The sequence below is a fragment of the Mus musculus genome, chromosome 13 (assembly GCF_000001635.26).
Source record: "Mus musculus strain C57BL/6J chromosome 13, GRCm38.p6 C57BL/6J".
Classification (NCBI taxonomy): Eukaryota; Metazoa; Chordata; class Mammalia; order Rodentia; family Muridae; genus Mus; species Mus musculus.
In genome coordinates this window covers 4,002,589-4,019,848 of record NC_000079.6, presented here as the reverse complement: position 1 = coordinate 4,019,848, position 17,260 = coordinate 4,002,589, and positions in this window count along the sequence as shown.

The following is a 17,260-nucleotide window of genomic DNA, read 5'->3' as shown; positions in this document are numbered from 1 at the left end:
TTTCATTTCTGATTTTGTTAATTAGGATGCTTTCCCTGTGCCCTCTGGTGAGTCTAGCTAATGGTTTATCTATCTTGTTGATTTTCTCAAAGAACCAGCTCCTCGTTTGGTTGATTCTTTGAATAGTTCTTCTTGTTTCCACTTGGTTGATTTCACCCCTGAGTTTGATTATTTCCTGCCTTCTACTCCTCTTGGGTGAATTTGCTTCCCTTTGTTCTAGAGCTTTTAGGTGTGTTGTCAAGCTGCTAATGTGTGCTCTCTCTAGTTTCATTTTGGAGGCACTCAGAGCTATGAGTTTTCCTCTTAGGAATGCTTTCATTGTGTCCCATAAGTTTGGGTATGTTGTGGCTTCATTTTCATTAAACTCCAAAAAGTCCTTAATCTCTTTCTTTATTCCTTCCTTGACCAAGTTATCATTGAGAAGAGTGTTGTTCAGTTTCCACATGAATGTTGGCTTTCTATTAGTTATTTTGTTATTGAAGATCAGCCTTAGTCCATGGTGATCTGATAGGATGCATGGGACAATTTCAATATTTTTGTATATGTTGAGGCTTGTTTTGTGACCAATTATGTGGTCAATTTTGGAGAACGTACCATGGGGTGCTGAGAAGAAGGTATATCCTTTTGTTTTAGGATAAAATGCTCTGTAGATATCTGTCAGATCCATTTGTTTCATCACTTCTGTTAGTTTCACTGTGTTCCTGTTTAGTTTCTGTTTCCATGATCTGTCCATTGGTGAAAGTGGTGTGTTGAAGTCTCCCACTATTATTGTGTGAGGTGCAATGTGTGCTTTGAGCTTTACTAAAGTTTCTTTAATGAATGTGGCTGCCATTGTATTTGTAGCATATATATTCAGAATTGAGAGTTCCTCTTGGAGGATTTTACCTTTGATGAGTATGAAGTGCCCCTCCTTGTCTTTTTTGATTATTTTGGGTTGGAAGTCGATTTTGTTAGATATTAGAATGGCTACTCCAGCTTGTTTCTTCAGACTATTTGCTTGGAAAATTGTTTTCCAGCCTTTCATTCTAAGGTAGTGTCTATCTTTTTCTCTGAGATGAGTTTCCTGTAAGCAGCAAAATGTTGGGTCTTGTTTGTGTAGCCAGTTTGTTAGTCTATGTCTTTTTATTGGGGAGTTGAGACCATTGATATTAAGAGATATTAAGGAAAAGTAATTGTTGCTTCCTGTTATTTTTGTTGTTAAAGTTGGCATTCTGTTCTTGCTGTCTTCTTTTAGGTTTGTTGAGGGATTACCTTCTTGTTTTTTCTAGGGCGTGGTTTCCGTCCTTGTATTGGTTTTTTTCTGTTATTATCCTTTGAAGGGCTGGATTCATGGAGATATTGTGTGAATTTGGTTTTGTCGTGGAATACTTTGGTTTCTCCATCTATGGTAATTTAGAGTTTGGCTGGGTATAGTAGCCTGGGCTGGAATTTGTGTTCTCTTAGGGTCTGTATTAACATCTGTTTAGGCTCTTCTGGCTTTCATAGTCTCTGGTGAAAAGTCTGGTGTAATTCTGATAGGTTTGCCTTTATATGTTACTTGACCTTTTTCCCTTACTGCTTTTAGTATTCTATCTTTATTTAGTGCATTTGTTGTTCTGATTATTATGTGTGAAGAGGAATTTCTTTTCTGGTCCAGTCTATTTGGAGTTCTGTAGGCTTCTTGTATGTTCATGGCCATCTCTTTCTTTAGATTTGGGAAGTTTTCTTCAATAATCTTGTTGAAGATGTTTGCTGGTCCTTTGAGTTGAAAATCTTCATTCTCATCCACTCCTATTATCCGTAGGTTTGGTCTTCTCATTGTTTCCTGGATTTCTTGGATGTTTTGAGTTAGGATCTTTTTGCATTTTCCATTTTCTTTGATTGTTGTGCCGATGTTCTCTATGGAATCTTCTGCACCTGAAATTCTCTCTTCCATCTCTTGTATTCTGTTGCTGATGCTCGCATCTATGGTTCCAGATTTCTTTCCTAGGTTTTCTATCTCCAGCGTTGCCTCACTTTGGGTTTTCTTTATTGTGTCTACTTCCCTTTTTAGGTCTTGGATGGTTTTATTCAATTCCATCACCTGATTAGTTGTGTTTTCCTGCAATTCTTTAAGGGATTTTTGTGTTTCCTCTTTAATGTCTTTTACTTGTTTAGCAGTGTTCTCCTGTATTTCTTTAAGTGAGTTATTTAAGTCCTTCTTGATGTCCTCTACCATCATCATGAGATATGCTTTTAAATCCAGGTCTAGCTTTTCAGGTGTGTTGGAGTGCCCTGGACTGGGCGAAGTGGGAGTGCTGGGTTCTGATGATGGTGAGTGGTCCTGGTTTCTGTTAGTAAGATTCTTACATTTACCTTTCGCCATCTGGTAATCTCACCTGTGCAGACTGCCCTCCGCGGAGTCCCGGAACCAAGCTGGCTTCCGCGGAACCTGAGGCAGAAGCCTCTCGGGCCGGGCGGACACCTGTGCTGTGACCAGGAAGGTGGCCAGTTGTCTGGAGCCGAAAATGGTGCCACCTCAGAGGCTCTGTGGCTCTCGCCTCCTTTATTTTCATTAAAACTCTAAAAAGTCTTTAATCTCTTTCTTTATTTCTTCCTTGACCAAGTTATCATTGAGTAGATTGTTGTTCAGCTTCCATGTGAGTTTTGGCTTTCTATTATTAATGTTTTTATTAAAGATCAGCCTTAGGCCGTGGTGATCTGATAAGGTGCATGTGATAATTTCAATATTTTTGTATCTGTTGAGGCCTGTTTTGTGACCGATTATATTGTCAATTTTGGAGGAGGTACCATGAGGTGGTGAGAAGAAGGTATATCCTTTTGTTTTAGGATAAAATGTTCTGTAGATATCTGTTAACTCCATTTGTTTCATGACTTCTGTTAGTTTCACTGTGTCTCTGTTTAGTTTCTGTTTCCACTATCTGTTCATTGATGAGAGTGGGGTGTCGAAGTCTCCCACTATTATTGTGTGAAGTATACCATGTGCTTTGAGCTTTACTAAAGTTTCCTTAATGAATGTGGCTGCCCTTGCATTTGGAGCATAGATATTCAGATTTGAGAGTTCATCTAGGAAGATTTTACCTTTGATGAGTATGAAGTGCCCCTCCTTATCTTTTTTAATAACTTTGGGTTGGAAGTTGATTTTATTCCATATTAGAATAGTTACTCCAGCTTGTTTCTTCAGACTATTTGCTTGGAAAATTGTTTTCCAGCCTTTTACTCTGAGGTAGTATCTGTCTTTGTCCCTGAGGTGGGTTTCCTGTATGCAGCAAAATGTTGGGTCCTGCTTATGTAGCCAGTCTGTTAGTCTATATCTTTTTATTGGGTGAATGGAGTCCATTGATATTAAGAGAAATTGTTACCTCCTGCTATTTTTGTTGTTAGAGTTAGGATTTTGCTCTTTTGGCTATCTTCTTTTAGGTTTGTTGAAGGATTACTTTCTTGGTTTTTCTATGGTGTCATTTCCCTCCTTGTGTTGGAGTTTTCCCTTTATTAATCCTTTGAAAGGGTGGATTCATGGAGATATTGTGTGAATTTGGTTTTGTCGTGGAATACTTTGGTTTCTCCATCTATGGTAATTTAGAGTTGTGCTGGGTATAGTAGCCTGGGTTGGCATTTGTGTTCTCTTAGGGTCTGTATAACATCTCTCCAGGCTCTTCTGCCTTTCATAGTCTCTGGTGAAAAGTCTGGTGTAATTCTGATAGGCCTGCCTTTATATGTTACTTGACCTTTCTCCCTTACTGCTTTTAATATTCTCTCTTTATTTAGTGCATTTGTTGTTCTGATTATTATGTGTGAAGAGGAATTTCTTTTCTGGTCCAGTCTATTTGGAGTTCTGTAGGCTTCTTGTATGTTCATGGGCATCTCTTTCTTTAGGTTATGGAAGTTTTCTTCTATAATTTTGTTGAAGATATTTACTGGCCCTTTAAGTTGAAAATCTTCATTCTCATTTATACCTATTATCCTTAGGTTTGGTCTTCTCATTGTTTCCTGGATTTCCTGGATGTTTTGACTTAGGATCTTTTTGCATTTTGCATTTTTTGATTGTTGTGTCTATGTTTACTTTGGAATCTTCTGCACCTGAGATTCTCTCTTCCATCTCTTTTATTCTGTTGCTGATGCTTGCATCTATGGTTCCTGATTTCTTTCCTAGGGTTTTTATCTCCAGAGTTGTCTCCCTTTGTGTTTTCTTTATTGTTTCTACTTCCATTTTTAGATCCTGAATGGTTTTGTTCAATTCTTTCACCTGTTTGGTAGTGTTTTCCTGTAACTCTCTAGGGGGTTTTTGTGTTTCCTCTTTAAGGACTTCTAGCTGTTTACCTGTGTTTTCCTGTATTTCTTTAAGGGAGCTATTTATTTCCTTCTTAAAGTCCTCCATCATCATCATGAGAAGTGACTTTAGATCCATATCTTGCTTTTCTGGTGTTATGGTGGTGTATGGTGGGAGTTTGGTTCTGATGATGCCAAGTAACCTTGGCTTCTGTCGCTTCTGTTCTTATGCTTGCCTCCTGCCATCTGATTATCTCAAGTCCTTGCTGCCCTCAATATATCTGATTGGAGCCTGTCCTTCCTATAATCCCAGTTGATTCAGGACTCTTCAGAGTCCAGCTTTCTCTGTGATCCTGTGATTCTGGGCACCTGTGAACCTGAGTTTCTGGGTGTGTCAGAGTTCTTGGCAGTCAAGCTTCCTCTGAGACCCTGAGATCCTGATGTGACCAAGCTCCTGTTATCCTGGGATCCTGGAATCCTAAGATCCTGGGTGTGTTACAGTGCCTGGAAGTGGTGTCTTCTCTGGGGACCATGAGGTTGTCTGGTGTATTCAAAACCAAGCTATACCAGCACCAATCAAAAGGAACCCGAGCCACTGGTCAGGCAGGGCTCCTGTGTCCTTGCTCCTGCTGTCACAGGCCCATCACAATTGGTTTGGAACAGATGTTGTGTTCCACTCACCAGTGATCCTACAATTGCATGGAAAGTCCTCTGGGGACTGTGGGACTGTCCACTGAGTTCACACTCAAGATGACCCAGTGGAGCTGGAACCGACCGGAAGGCTTTTTTTTTTTAATCAAAAATCTTTTAAAGAAGAAAACACATGCACACATTTGTATACAGATACACATAGTGATATAAATACACATGTGTATTCGCACACACACAGTGATGGCAAATTAAATGTTTCCTTTAGACTGAGAGTTTCTGTTGTGCCTGGTTTAAACCACATGTTGAACTAATGTGTTCATCTAACACCTCATCAGCTCCCACAAAGAGAATGTCCTGTATGTGCATGGTGGGTGGTCTCCATCTCCACAACAGAAATCTACAGCCCCAAATACACTCACAACTTACTTTCACAAGCTTTGTCTACTAGGTTCCATATTTTCTTCCTTTGAGTTTTCTGAAGAGCAATGGGTTTCATAACATGGCAATGATTGTCTTCTATATAATGTCTAGACAATGTAAAGAAAATTTAAGTATTTTTACTTCCTCTGCCACTGGCAAAGTGGCAAAGTAGCACTGATAAATGTTGGCAACAGAATAACATTTTCTTATCCCCTTTTCCTGTGTGCTTGTCAGTTAAAGGAAACACTTCCATGAATATAACTGCTGGTGTGAGTGCAAACTTGTAGAGTTTTTCTCTTAATCCCAGAAGTTTGTGTGTGTGTGTGTGTATGGCTGTGTGTGTGTCTGTGTGTCTGTGTGTGTATGTGTGTTGTGGAAGTAAAAGAACAATTCTATGGCATCTCCTTTTTTACCACCTTATATTGGTTTTAGGGATTGAACTACATATTTCAACACAAAAGAACTCTAACCAAGGAATTTGAAGCAGGAACATTTTTTTTTTTTGCCTACTGACTTTCAGCAAATCTTAGATAATAGTCCCATCTTGTGGTCAAATTCAATATTACATCACCACAAGTTTAAAATAAAAAAAAAAAGAATTGGCCATATTTTCTATATCTATTCCTCTGTTGAGGGACATCTGGGTTCTCTCCAGCTTCTGGATATTATAAATAAGGCTGCTATGAACATAGTGGAGCTTGTGTTCTTATTATCAGTTGGAACATCTTCTGGGTATATGCCCAGTAAAGGTATTGCTGGATGCTCTGGTAGTACTACATCCAATTTTCTGAGGAACTGCCAGACTGATTTCCAGAGTGGTTGTACAAGCTTGCAATCCCACCAACAATGGAGGAGTGTTCCTCTTTCTCCACATCCTTGCCAGCATCTGCTGTTACCTGAATTTTTGATCTTAGCCATTCTGACTGGAGTGAGATGGAATCTCAGAGTTGTTTTGATGATTAAGGATGTTGAGCATTTTTTTAGGTGCTTCTCAGCCATTCGGTATTCCTCAGGTGAGAATTATTTGTTTAGATCTGTGCCCCATTTTTAAATGGGGTTATTTGATTTTCTGGAGTCCATCTTCTTGAGTTCTTTGTATATATTGGATATTAGCCCTATATCGGATTTAGGATTGGTAAAAATCCTTTCCCAATCTGTTGGTGGCCTTTTTGTCTTATTGACAATGTCTTTTGCCTTACAGAAGCTTTGCATTTTTATGAGGTCCCATTTGTCGATTCTCAATCTTACAGCACAAGCCATTGATGTTCTCTTCAGAAATTTTTCCCCTGTGCCCATATCTTCGAGTCTTTTCCCCACTTTCTCCTCTATAAGTTTCAGTGTCTCTGGTTTTATGTGGAGTTCCTTGATCCACTTAGACTTGAGCTTTGTACAAGGAGATAAGAATGGATCAATTAGAATTCGTCTACGTGATAACTGCCAGTTGTGCCAGCACCATTTGTTGAAAATGCTGTCTTTTTCCCACTAGATGTGGTTCACTTACACAATGGATTACTACTCTGCTATTAAAAACAATGAATTTATGAAATTCTTAGGCAAATGGGTGGATCTGGAGGATATCATCCTGAGTGAGATAACTCAATCACAAAAGAACTCACATGATATGTACTCACTGATACATGGATAGTAGCCCAGAAACTTAGAATACCCAACATACAATTTGCAAAACACATGAAACTCAAGAAGAAGAAAGACCAAAGTGTGGATACTTCGTCCCTCCTTAGAATTGGGAACAAAATACCCATCGAAGGAGTTACAGAGACAAAGTTTGGAGCTGAGAGAGAAGGAAGGACCATCCAGAGACTGCCCCACCCAGGAAATCCATCCCATAATCAGCCACCAAATTCAGACACTATTACATATGCCAACAAGATTTTGCTGACATGTCCCTGATATAGCTGTCTCTTGTGAGGCTATGCCAGTGCCTGGCAAATACAGAAGTGGATGCTCACAGTCATCTATTGGATGGAACACAGGGCCTCCAATGGAGGAGCTAGAGAAAGTACCCAAGGAGCTGAAGGGGTCTGTAACCCTGTAGGAGGAACTACAATATGAACTAACCAGTACCCCCTGAGCTCATGTCTCTAGCTGCATATATAGCAAAAGATGGCCTAGTCAGCCATCATTGGAAGGAAAGGCCCTTGGTCTTGCAAAGATTATATGCCCCAGTACAGGGGAATGCCAGGTCCAGGAAGAGGGAGTGGGTGGGTTGGGGAGCAGGTTGCAGGGAGGGTATAGTGGACTTTCGGGATAGCATTTGAAAGGCAACTGAAGAAAATATCTAATAAAAAATTGTTAAAAAAAAAAAAAGTATTGACCATTTAAGAACTATTACTCCCACCAGCCTATGTCACAGACAGGAAAACTGAAGCCTATGTCACTGACAAATCAGGGTGTTTTGTCCCAGGTGGCACAGACAATGACTACAGATAAAATTAGAATGCCCTCCATCTCTAAGCACCTTGTCAGTCACTAGATGAGCAGGGCAGGCTGTGAGCAAAACAGCTCTACTGAGCTTCTTACTCTGAGGCTTTCTAAAAATGCAAAGCACTGTGTGGTACTTGTCTTCCAGGTGCTTTGTCATCCAAAACAAAACAGAGGACTCTGATGTGCAACAAGCTCAACAACAGTCATCTCTCATATATGTCAGAGCCCTTGCACAGATGGATAACATTACTCGATGTTTTCTTTTGTGATATTTGATGACGATGGCTTGATTGGTTAGCTTTGAGACAGAATCTCATACAGACCAGGCTGGCCTCAAAATCACTCTTGAATACCTGATCCTTCTCCCTTTACCTCCCAAGTGCTAGGATTACAGGCTTATACCACCACCATGACAGGTTTATATAGTTCTGGAGACTGAGCCCCATGTTCATACATGCTGGGTAAACACTCTACCAACCAAGTTATAGCCCAAGCTCAAACTTCTGCTTTGAACAGTGTCTGACTCAACAACACATAAGAAGGAATTTGCTTATCACGTAGCAGTTGTAACCAGAATACTGAATTCTGGTTCATCCTCATCACTAATAAAGTGGTCCTAATATAGAACCATGGAACTGGCCCAGGGAGATGGCTCAGCAAGTAAATGAGCTTGCCACCCAGAGTGGCAATCTGAGTTCAGTCCACGAAACCCATACAGTAGAAGGAAGAAGTCATGAAGTTCAAAAAAACAAAAAAGTAGGGCGTGGGTCATGGGAAGCATTGCAGAGGAAGTATGAGATGAATACTATCTAAATACATTGCACACAAGTGTGAAATTACCAAAGAATATGCAATTATTAAAAAGAGCAATAGAGCAGGGCAACAAATAGGCAGAACCACACCTCTCCTGCTGCTCCTCCAGATCCCCTCAGTCTCATCTCCAACTGTAGCAGAAAACCTGCTGCAGTCTCCATTTCCTCTCTGACATCACCCTCAATAAATAACAAATATCTTCTCCCCAAAGTCACCCAATTATGCCAACCTCACAACACAAGCAGGCATACCTTGGGAACACACCAGCGAAACAGGCCAGGAAAACAGATCCACAGAAAATGTTTAGCAAGCCACACATAGTCAACACACTTTCCCAAAGTCCAAAGATCAAAACACTCACCGAACAGAGAAAAAAACTAGATTTTTATTGCCCAGACTCCCAATCCCAGATACCTAAATGTCAGCATAAAAACGCAATTAATAACAATCAAGACAGTACGTCTCTACTGGAGCCCAGCTTTCCTACCTCAGCAGGCACCTAATATTCAAACATAGCTGAAACCCAAGGAAAAGACCTAACAATAACTTGTATAAAGATAATATAGACCCTTGAAGAAACCCAGGAAAAGACAAACAATGCAAGGAACAGAATAAAACTGTGCAAGACCTGAATGTGGATATAGAATCAATGCTGGAAATTTAAAAATTGGGAATTTGAACAGGGACTACAGAGGCAAGCATCACCAATAGAATACAAGAAATGGAACAATCTCAGGTGTTGAATATACAATAGAAAAAATGGGTACATTGGTCAAAGAAAATGTTAAATCTAAAAATTTCCTGACACAAAACATCCAGGAGACCTGGCACAGTATGAAAAGACCAAATCTAAGAATAGTAAGAATAGAGCAAAAATAAGAAACCCAGCTCAAAGGCCCAGAAAATATTTTCAAAGTCATAGAAGAAAATATTCCTAACCAAAAGAAGGAGATGTCTATAAAAGTATAAGATGCATATGGATTGGACCAGGAAAGAAAGTACCTTTATATATAATAATCAAAACACTTAACATACAGAAAGAAAGAAATAATATTAGCAGTTACAAGGGGAAAGGACCAAGTAACACCAAAGGCATACTTATTAGAATTACATCTGACCTCTCAGTGGAGATTTTAAAACTAGAAAGGCCTAACAAATGTGCTATAGACTCTAAGAGACCACAGGTCCCAGACCAGAATACTATTATACTCAGCCAAACTCTCAGTCACCATACATGGAGAAAATAAGATATTCCATGATAAAACAAAATTTAAACTCTATGTATCTACAAATCCAGTCCTACAGAAAATGATATACTGCATACACACACCATAAAAATAAGAGTAATCAACACATTGGTCATTGAAATGTCTTAATAGTAATGGTCTCAATTCCCCCAATAAAAAGACACAGACAAAGATAATGGATGCAGAAACAGGACTCGTGATTTTGCTGCATTCAAGAAACACACTTCAATCTCAAAGATAAACATTATCTCAAGATAAAGGATTCAAAAATGATATTCAAAACAAATGGACCTAAGAAACAAGTTGGTATAGCCATTTTAATATCTCACTTCAAACCAAAACTAATCAAAATGGATAGGGAAAGATACTACATACTCATCAAAGAAAACAAAATTCACCAAGATGACAATTTCAATTTTTAACATCTATTCCCTAAACACAAGGGCACCCACCTCTGTAAAAGAAACACTACTATAGCTTAAATCACATATTGACCCTCACACACAGATAGGACAAGATTTCAACACCCTACTCTCACCAATAAACAAGTCATCTAGACAAAAACCAGAGAAATACTGGAGTTAACAGACATTGTATATCAAATGTGTCTAACAGATGTTTACAGATATTTCACTCAAACACCAACGGATAAACATTTTTCTCTGTACCTCATGAAACTTTCTCCAAAACTGACCACCTACTCTGATACAAAGCAAGTCTCAACAGATACAAGAATTTTGAAATAATTCCCAGCATCCTATCAGATCACTGTGGGTTAAAGCTGGATATCAACAACAGAAAGCTTACAAACTCATGGAAACTGAACAACTCTCTATGAAAAAAAAAATGGGTCAATGAAGAAATAAAGAAAGAACTTAAAGACCTCCTAGAATTTAATGGAAATGAATACACAGCATACTCAAACTTGTGGGACACAATGAAAGCAGTTCTAAGAGGAAAGTTCATAGTATCTTCAAAAATAATAGAACAAATCACACCCAAAAGGAGTAGAAATAATCAAGCTCAGGGCTGGAATCAATAAAATAGAAAAGAGAACAATACAAATAATTAATGAAACAAAGAGCTGGTTCTTGAGAAAATCGAAACAATTGACAAACCTAGAGAGAATATTCAAAATAATAAAATCAAAAATAAAAAGAGGAATATAACAGACCCTGAAGAAATCCAGCAAATCACAAGGACATATTTCTAAAACCTGCACTCCACCAAATAGAAAATCTAAAATAAATAGATTACTTTCTCAATAAATAACACGAAAGTTAAACCAAGATCAGAGAAGCAGTTTAAAGAGATCCATACACCCTGTGATGGTTTGTATATCCTTGGACCAGGGAGTGGCACCATCTGAAGGTGTGACCTTGTTGGAATAGGTGTGACCTGGTTGGAATGGTTGTGTCACTGTGGGTGTGGGTATAAGATTCTCACCCTAGTTGCCTGGAAGTCAGTCTTCCACTAGCAGCCTTTGGAAGAAGACAGAACTCTCAGCTCCTCCTGCGCATGCCTGCCTGCATACTGCCATGCTCCCACCTTGATGATAATGGACTGAACCTCTGAACCTGTAAGCCAGCCCCAATTAAATGTTGTTTTATATAAGACTTGCCTTGGTCATGGTGTCTGTTCACAGCAATAAAACCCTAACTAAGACAGAAGTTGGTACTGGGAGTGAGGTATTGCTGTGATAGGCCTGACCATGTTTTTATTTGAAAGAATGTGGATTTGGGGACTTTGGATTTGGAACTCAGTGGAATGTTTTAAATGGGGCTTAGTGGGTCATCCTAGTAGGAATATGGAGGACTTTGTTGCTGGGAGTAATTTGAACTGTGTTGACCTGGCCCAAAAGATTTCAGAGGAGATAAATTTCAGAATGTGGCATAAAGACTGTTTTTGTGGTATTTTGGTGAAGAATGTGGCTACTTTTTACCCTTGTCTGAAAAGTTTGCCTAAGGCTAAGGTGAAGAGACTTGGATTAATTGCATTGACAAAGGAAGTTTCAAAAAAGCCCAGCAGAGACTTTGTTCTCTGGTTAAGTCTCACAAAGAGAAGTTTGAACAAGCATAGCAAGCTTAGAAATGCAAAATATAAAATATATGGTTCGAGTATTAAAGGCTTACCAGGAAGTGAAATGGAGCAAAATTTTGTGTTCTAGGAAATAACAGATTAAGGGAGTGGGACCTTGGGGCAAGATTCTACCCAGCTTAATTAGATCCAGGCATGGTGGTACACACCTTTAATCCCATGAGACAAGCATGCTGATCTCTGCATTCAAAGTCAATCTACAGAGCAAGAACCAGGATAGCCAAGCTTAGGCACTGAAGGATTTAGAAAACATAAAGCTAGTGATAATGTAATAGTACAAGGGGATCATGTTCTAGATCCTGTAAGCAGCAGAACTTGGCAGCTTCAGCCATGTGGCTCTGGCTCTAGAGTTAAGAATGGAAGAAACTGCTGGGACAATTGATGCTGGTAAGCTGGAGCTAAGACATTAGCAATGATTAAGAAGAGACCAGCATCACTGAGTTGAAATCTGGGAGTTGTTTTCTGGGAGCACAAAGAAGCTGTGTTCCAGAGATAGCCAAGGTTGTACCTCATGCTGCAGCTGGACTTGGTAATGTGTAAGAGTCACCCAGGTGGTACTGGTTTTGAAGGAATGAAGGGATCATGGAGAGAAGCTGAGGCTTAGCACTGTGAGAGGCCAGGGAAGGCCATTGGAGAAGGTGAAGCCTCAGATGTAGTTGATGGCCCAGGACTGAAGGGGTCATGCAAAGGATTTGAGGCTTGGCATCCTGAAGAGAGCCTATGGGAGGCTATTGGTGAAGCCTAGTTGGAGTGGAACACCCCAGTGTTTTGGAGATGTCGGTACCATGGGATGATCACCAAGAACAGCAGCCGTAGTGGAGTGGATCGACCTGATCTTAGAGTGCTACAGAGGGCAAAGCTGGAAAAGTGATGCCAGCCCTTAGGAGAAGTCCAAAAGATCAAGTGGAATCCCAGACACTGAAACAAGAAGCTGTAACATTGAAATTGCCTTGGAGACTCAAAGATGTTAAAGATGCCAGAGCCATGGGATACATGCTGAGGAAAGCTGCTAACAGGGAGTGGAACCAGCCCAGGAGAAAGCAATTTGTTGCAGTCAACAAAGATGAAAAAGGAGTGGAGATCTGAAGACCACTTTGACATCAGCCATGGAGATGCAGAGTTTGGAGTTTGTCCAGCTGGTTTCCTGCCTTGCTTTGGGGATTACAGTTAATTAAGTTGAATGAATCTCAAAAGAGACCTTGAACTTTGGACTTTTAACATTGTTGTGACTGCTATAGACTAAGAGGACTTTGAAAGTTGGACTAAATGCATTTTGCATTATGCTATGTTTAAGTATGGCCCCCAGAGACTCATGTTTTTGAACAAGTCTATGGAAACCAGGGAGTGGAATGTGATGGTTTGTATATCCTTGTACCAGGGAATGGCACCATCTGAAGGTGTGTGACCTTGTTGGAATAGGTGTAACCTGGTTGGAATGGTTGTGTCACTGTGGGTGTGGGTATAAGATTCTCACCCTAGTTAACTGGAAGTCAGTCTTCCACTAGCAGCCTTTGGATGAAGACATAGAACTCTCAGCTCCTCCTGCGCATGTCTGCCTGGATACTGCCATGCTCCCACCTTGATGATAATGGACTTAACCTCTGAACCTGTAAGCCAGCCCCAATTAAATGTTGTTTTATATAAGACTTGCCTTGGTCATGGTGTCTGTTCACAGCAATAAAACCCTAACTAAGACACACCCCTAGTGAAATAGGAGCAGTCATTGAAAGTCTCTCAACTGAAAAAAATAAAATAAATAAAGCCCAGGGCCAGACAATTTTACTTCAGAATTCTACCAGACTTTCAAAGAAGAGTTAATGCTAATACTCCTCAAATTATTTCACAAAATAGAAACAGAGGGAACCTTGCCCAGTTAATTTTATGAGGCCACATTTATCTTGATACCCAAGTCACACAAAGATCCAACAAAGAACAAAAGTTGCAGACCATTTTCCTTATGAACATAGACGCAATAATACTCAATAAATATTTACAAACTGAATCCAATAACACATCAAGAAGATCGTTTAACATAATCAAGTAAGCTTCATCCCAAAGTGCAAGAATGGTTTAATATATAAAAATCAATAAATATAATTCACTATATAAACAAACTAAAAGAAATAAAAACCACATGATCACTTCATTAGATTCAGGAAAGGCCTTTGACATAATCCAACACCCCCTTATGATAAAAGTCCCAGAGAGATTAAGAGTACAAAGGACACACTTCAATATAATAAATACCGTTTATAGCAAGCCAGTGGCCAAAATCAACTTCAATGGAGAGAATGCACTTCCATTAAAAGCAGTCACAAGACAAGGTCATAAATTCTCTATCATATTCAATATAATATGTGAAATCATTATTGCCAGAACAATAAGACAACTGAAAGAGATCAAGGAGAAACAAAGTGGAAAGGAAGAAGTTGAAGTACCTTTATTTGCAGATGATATGATAGTATACATAGGTAACCCTAAAAATTCAACCAGAGAGCTCCTAGTTGATAAATACTTTCAGCAAAGTAGCTGGATACAAATTAACCCACAAAAATCAGTAGCCCTCTCATATACAAATGGCAAGCAAACTGAAAAAGAAATCAGGGAATCACCACCTTTCACAATAGCCTTAAATAATATAAAATATCTTAGGGTATCTCTAACCAATCAAATTAAAGACTTGTATGATAACAATTTCAAATCTTTGAAGAAAGACATTGAAGAGGATATCAGATGGTGGAAAGATCTTCCATGCTTAAAGATCATACGGTTAACATAATAAAAATGGCTTCCTACCAAAAGCAATCTACAGATTCAATACAATCCCCATCTAAATTCCAACACAATTCTTCACAGATCTTGAAAGTACAATTCTCAACTACACCTGGATAAACAATAAAACAAAACAAAAACAAAATAGCATAACTAAAACAGTCTTGAACAATAAAGAACTGAGGGAGATCTCACCATTCTTGATATCAAGTTATACTACAGAGCTATAGTAATTTTTAAAAACATACTATTTACATTAAAACAGACATGTTGATCAAAGTAGTCAAATTGAAGACATAAATCCTCAAATCGGACACCTTTTCTTGACAAAGAAGCCAGAAATGCACACTGGAACAAGAACAGCATCTTCAACAAATGATGCTTGTCTAACCGAATATCTGCATGTAGACAAAAATCAAATAGATTCATACCTAGCACAGTGCACACAACTCATCTCCAAATAGATCAAATACCTTATCATAAAATCAGGTACACTGAACCTGATAGAAAAGAAAGTAGAGAATAGCCTTAAACACATTGGCACAGGAAAAGACTTTCTGAACAGAACAACAATAGCACAATCACTAAGATCAAAATTTAGTAAATGGGACCTCGTGAATCTGAAAAGCTTCTGTAAGGCAAAGACACTGTCAAGTGGACAAAGAGGCAGCCTACAAAAATGAGAAAAGAGTTTTTTGAACCTCACGTCCAATAGAGGACTAATATCCAAAATATATAAAGAACTCAAAACCTTGATATCAGGCAACCAAATAACACAATAAAAATCAGGTACAGATCTAAACAGAGAATTCTCATTAGACAAAACTCAAGTGTAGTTAAAGAGATACACTTAAGGAAATGTTCAACATTCATAGAAAATGCAAGTCAAAACGACTTTGAGATTCCATCTTACATCTGTGGAATGGCTAAGATAATAGCACAAGTGACAGCTCATGCTGACAAGGATGTGGAGAACACGTCTCCATTGGTAGTGGTTTGCACAACCACTATGGAACTTAGTGTGGTTGTTCCTCAGAAAGATGATAATCAATTTACTTCAATATCCAGTTATACTACTCTTGGGTGTACACCCAAAGGACATTCCATCCTACTACAGAGACACTTGCTCAACCATGTTCATTGCTTCTTTATTCATAGTAGCAAGAACCTGGGAAAAAAGCTAGATGCCTTCAACCAAAGAATGGATGAAGAAGATGTGATACATTATACAATGGAGTATCAGTCAGCTGTGTGTGTGTGTTTTTTTTTTTTTTTTTTTTTTTTTTTTTTAGTGGCATCATGAAAATTGCAAGCAAATGGATGGAACTAGAAAAAAGAAATGATCCTGAGGGAGGTAACCCAGACCCAGAAAGATAAATATGGCACATATTCACTTATATCTGCAAATTACAGTTAAATAGATGAAAACAAAGCTACAGTCAGTACACTCAGAGAGGTTATGCATAGAGGAAGGGACTGTGGAGGGCACATGGATCTCCCTAGAAGTGGATATAGAATGGATTTTGTTGGCAAACTGAAGCTGGGGTGGTGGTAGAGATAAGAACAGGAGGAGCAAGTGGGAGGAGGGAAAAGAGGTGGGATTGGTGGAGGGAATGAGAGGAGAGACAGCTAGAACTGAATGACATTTGAAGAGAGGTATGAAAACCTAGTGGTTTCTATAACATATGAAGGCAATCCTAATGAGATGGAACCTCAACTGGTCCTCTCTTGTCACCTAAAGAAGCTCTAGTACTGACACAAGGTTTCATCCAATTGAATTGCTTGCTGAAAGAGTCCCATGGAAATCCCCCCAAATCCAGACTCTTTTATAAGACAATAGACCCTATTATTGAAGACAACAGCCACACAACTCACTGAACATGGAGAGGTTGAACTGCTATTTACATAGAACCTTCACCCACATGTTCCATTGTCTATCACATGGAAAGTTACTCTGTAGGCTCCAAAAGAGAAAAGTAAACACCAACCCAGGCACAAATCATTTAATCTAAAATCTGACCTGCCTACAAAATACTCTAGCGCAATGATGACTCAAATCTTGTGAGAGTGACCAACCAGTGTGTGATCTGACTTAAGACTCATGCCATGAGATGGAAACCATACATGACACTGCTTGGATGACCAAGAACCTGAGCCCAGGGACCTAGGATAAAACCAAATAATACTAATCTATAAATAAATAAATAAATAAATAAATAAATAAATAAACACTAATGATAGTCTTCTCTACTCATAAATTGGTTCCTTATCATCATCATTACCATCCTGCTTCAGATGGGAACAAATACACAGACCCACAGCCAAGTGGCTGTACGACCTTGAAACACACATCTCTAAATGAGAATGTCCTCCATTAAATCCCACCTGTCAGAGTTCAGAGAAACTTGTAGAAGAGGAGGCAGAAGGAGCTGGGGAGACAGAGGGGATGGGGAATACCAGAGCAAGGCCCTCTAAAAACAAAAAACAAAAAAAAACAAAAAAAAAAAACAAAAAAACAAAAAACTGAGCAGAGATTGTAGAAGCTCACAGAGACTGAAGCAGAAAGC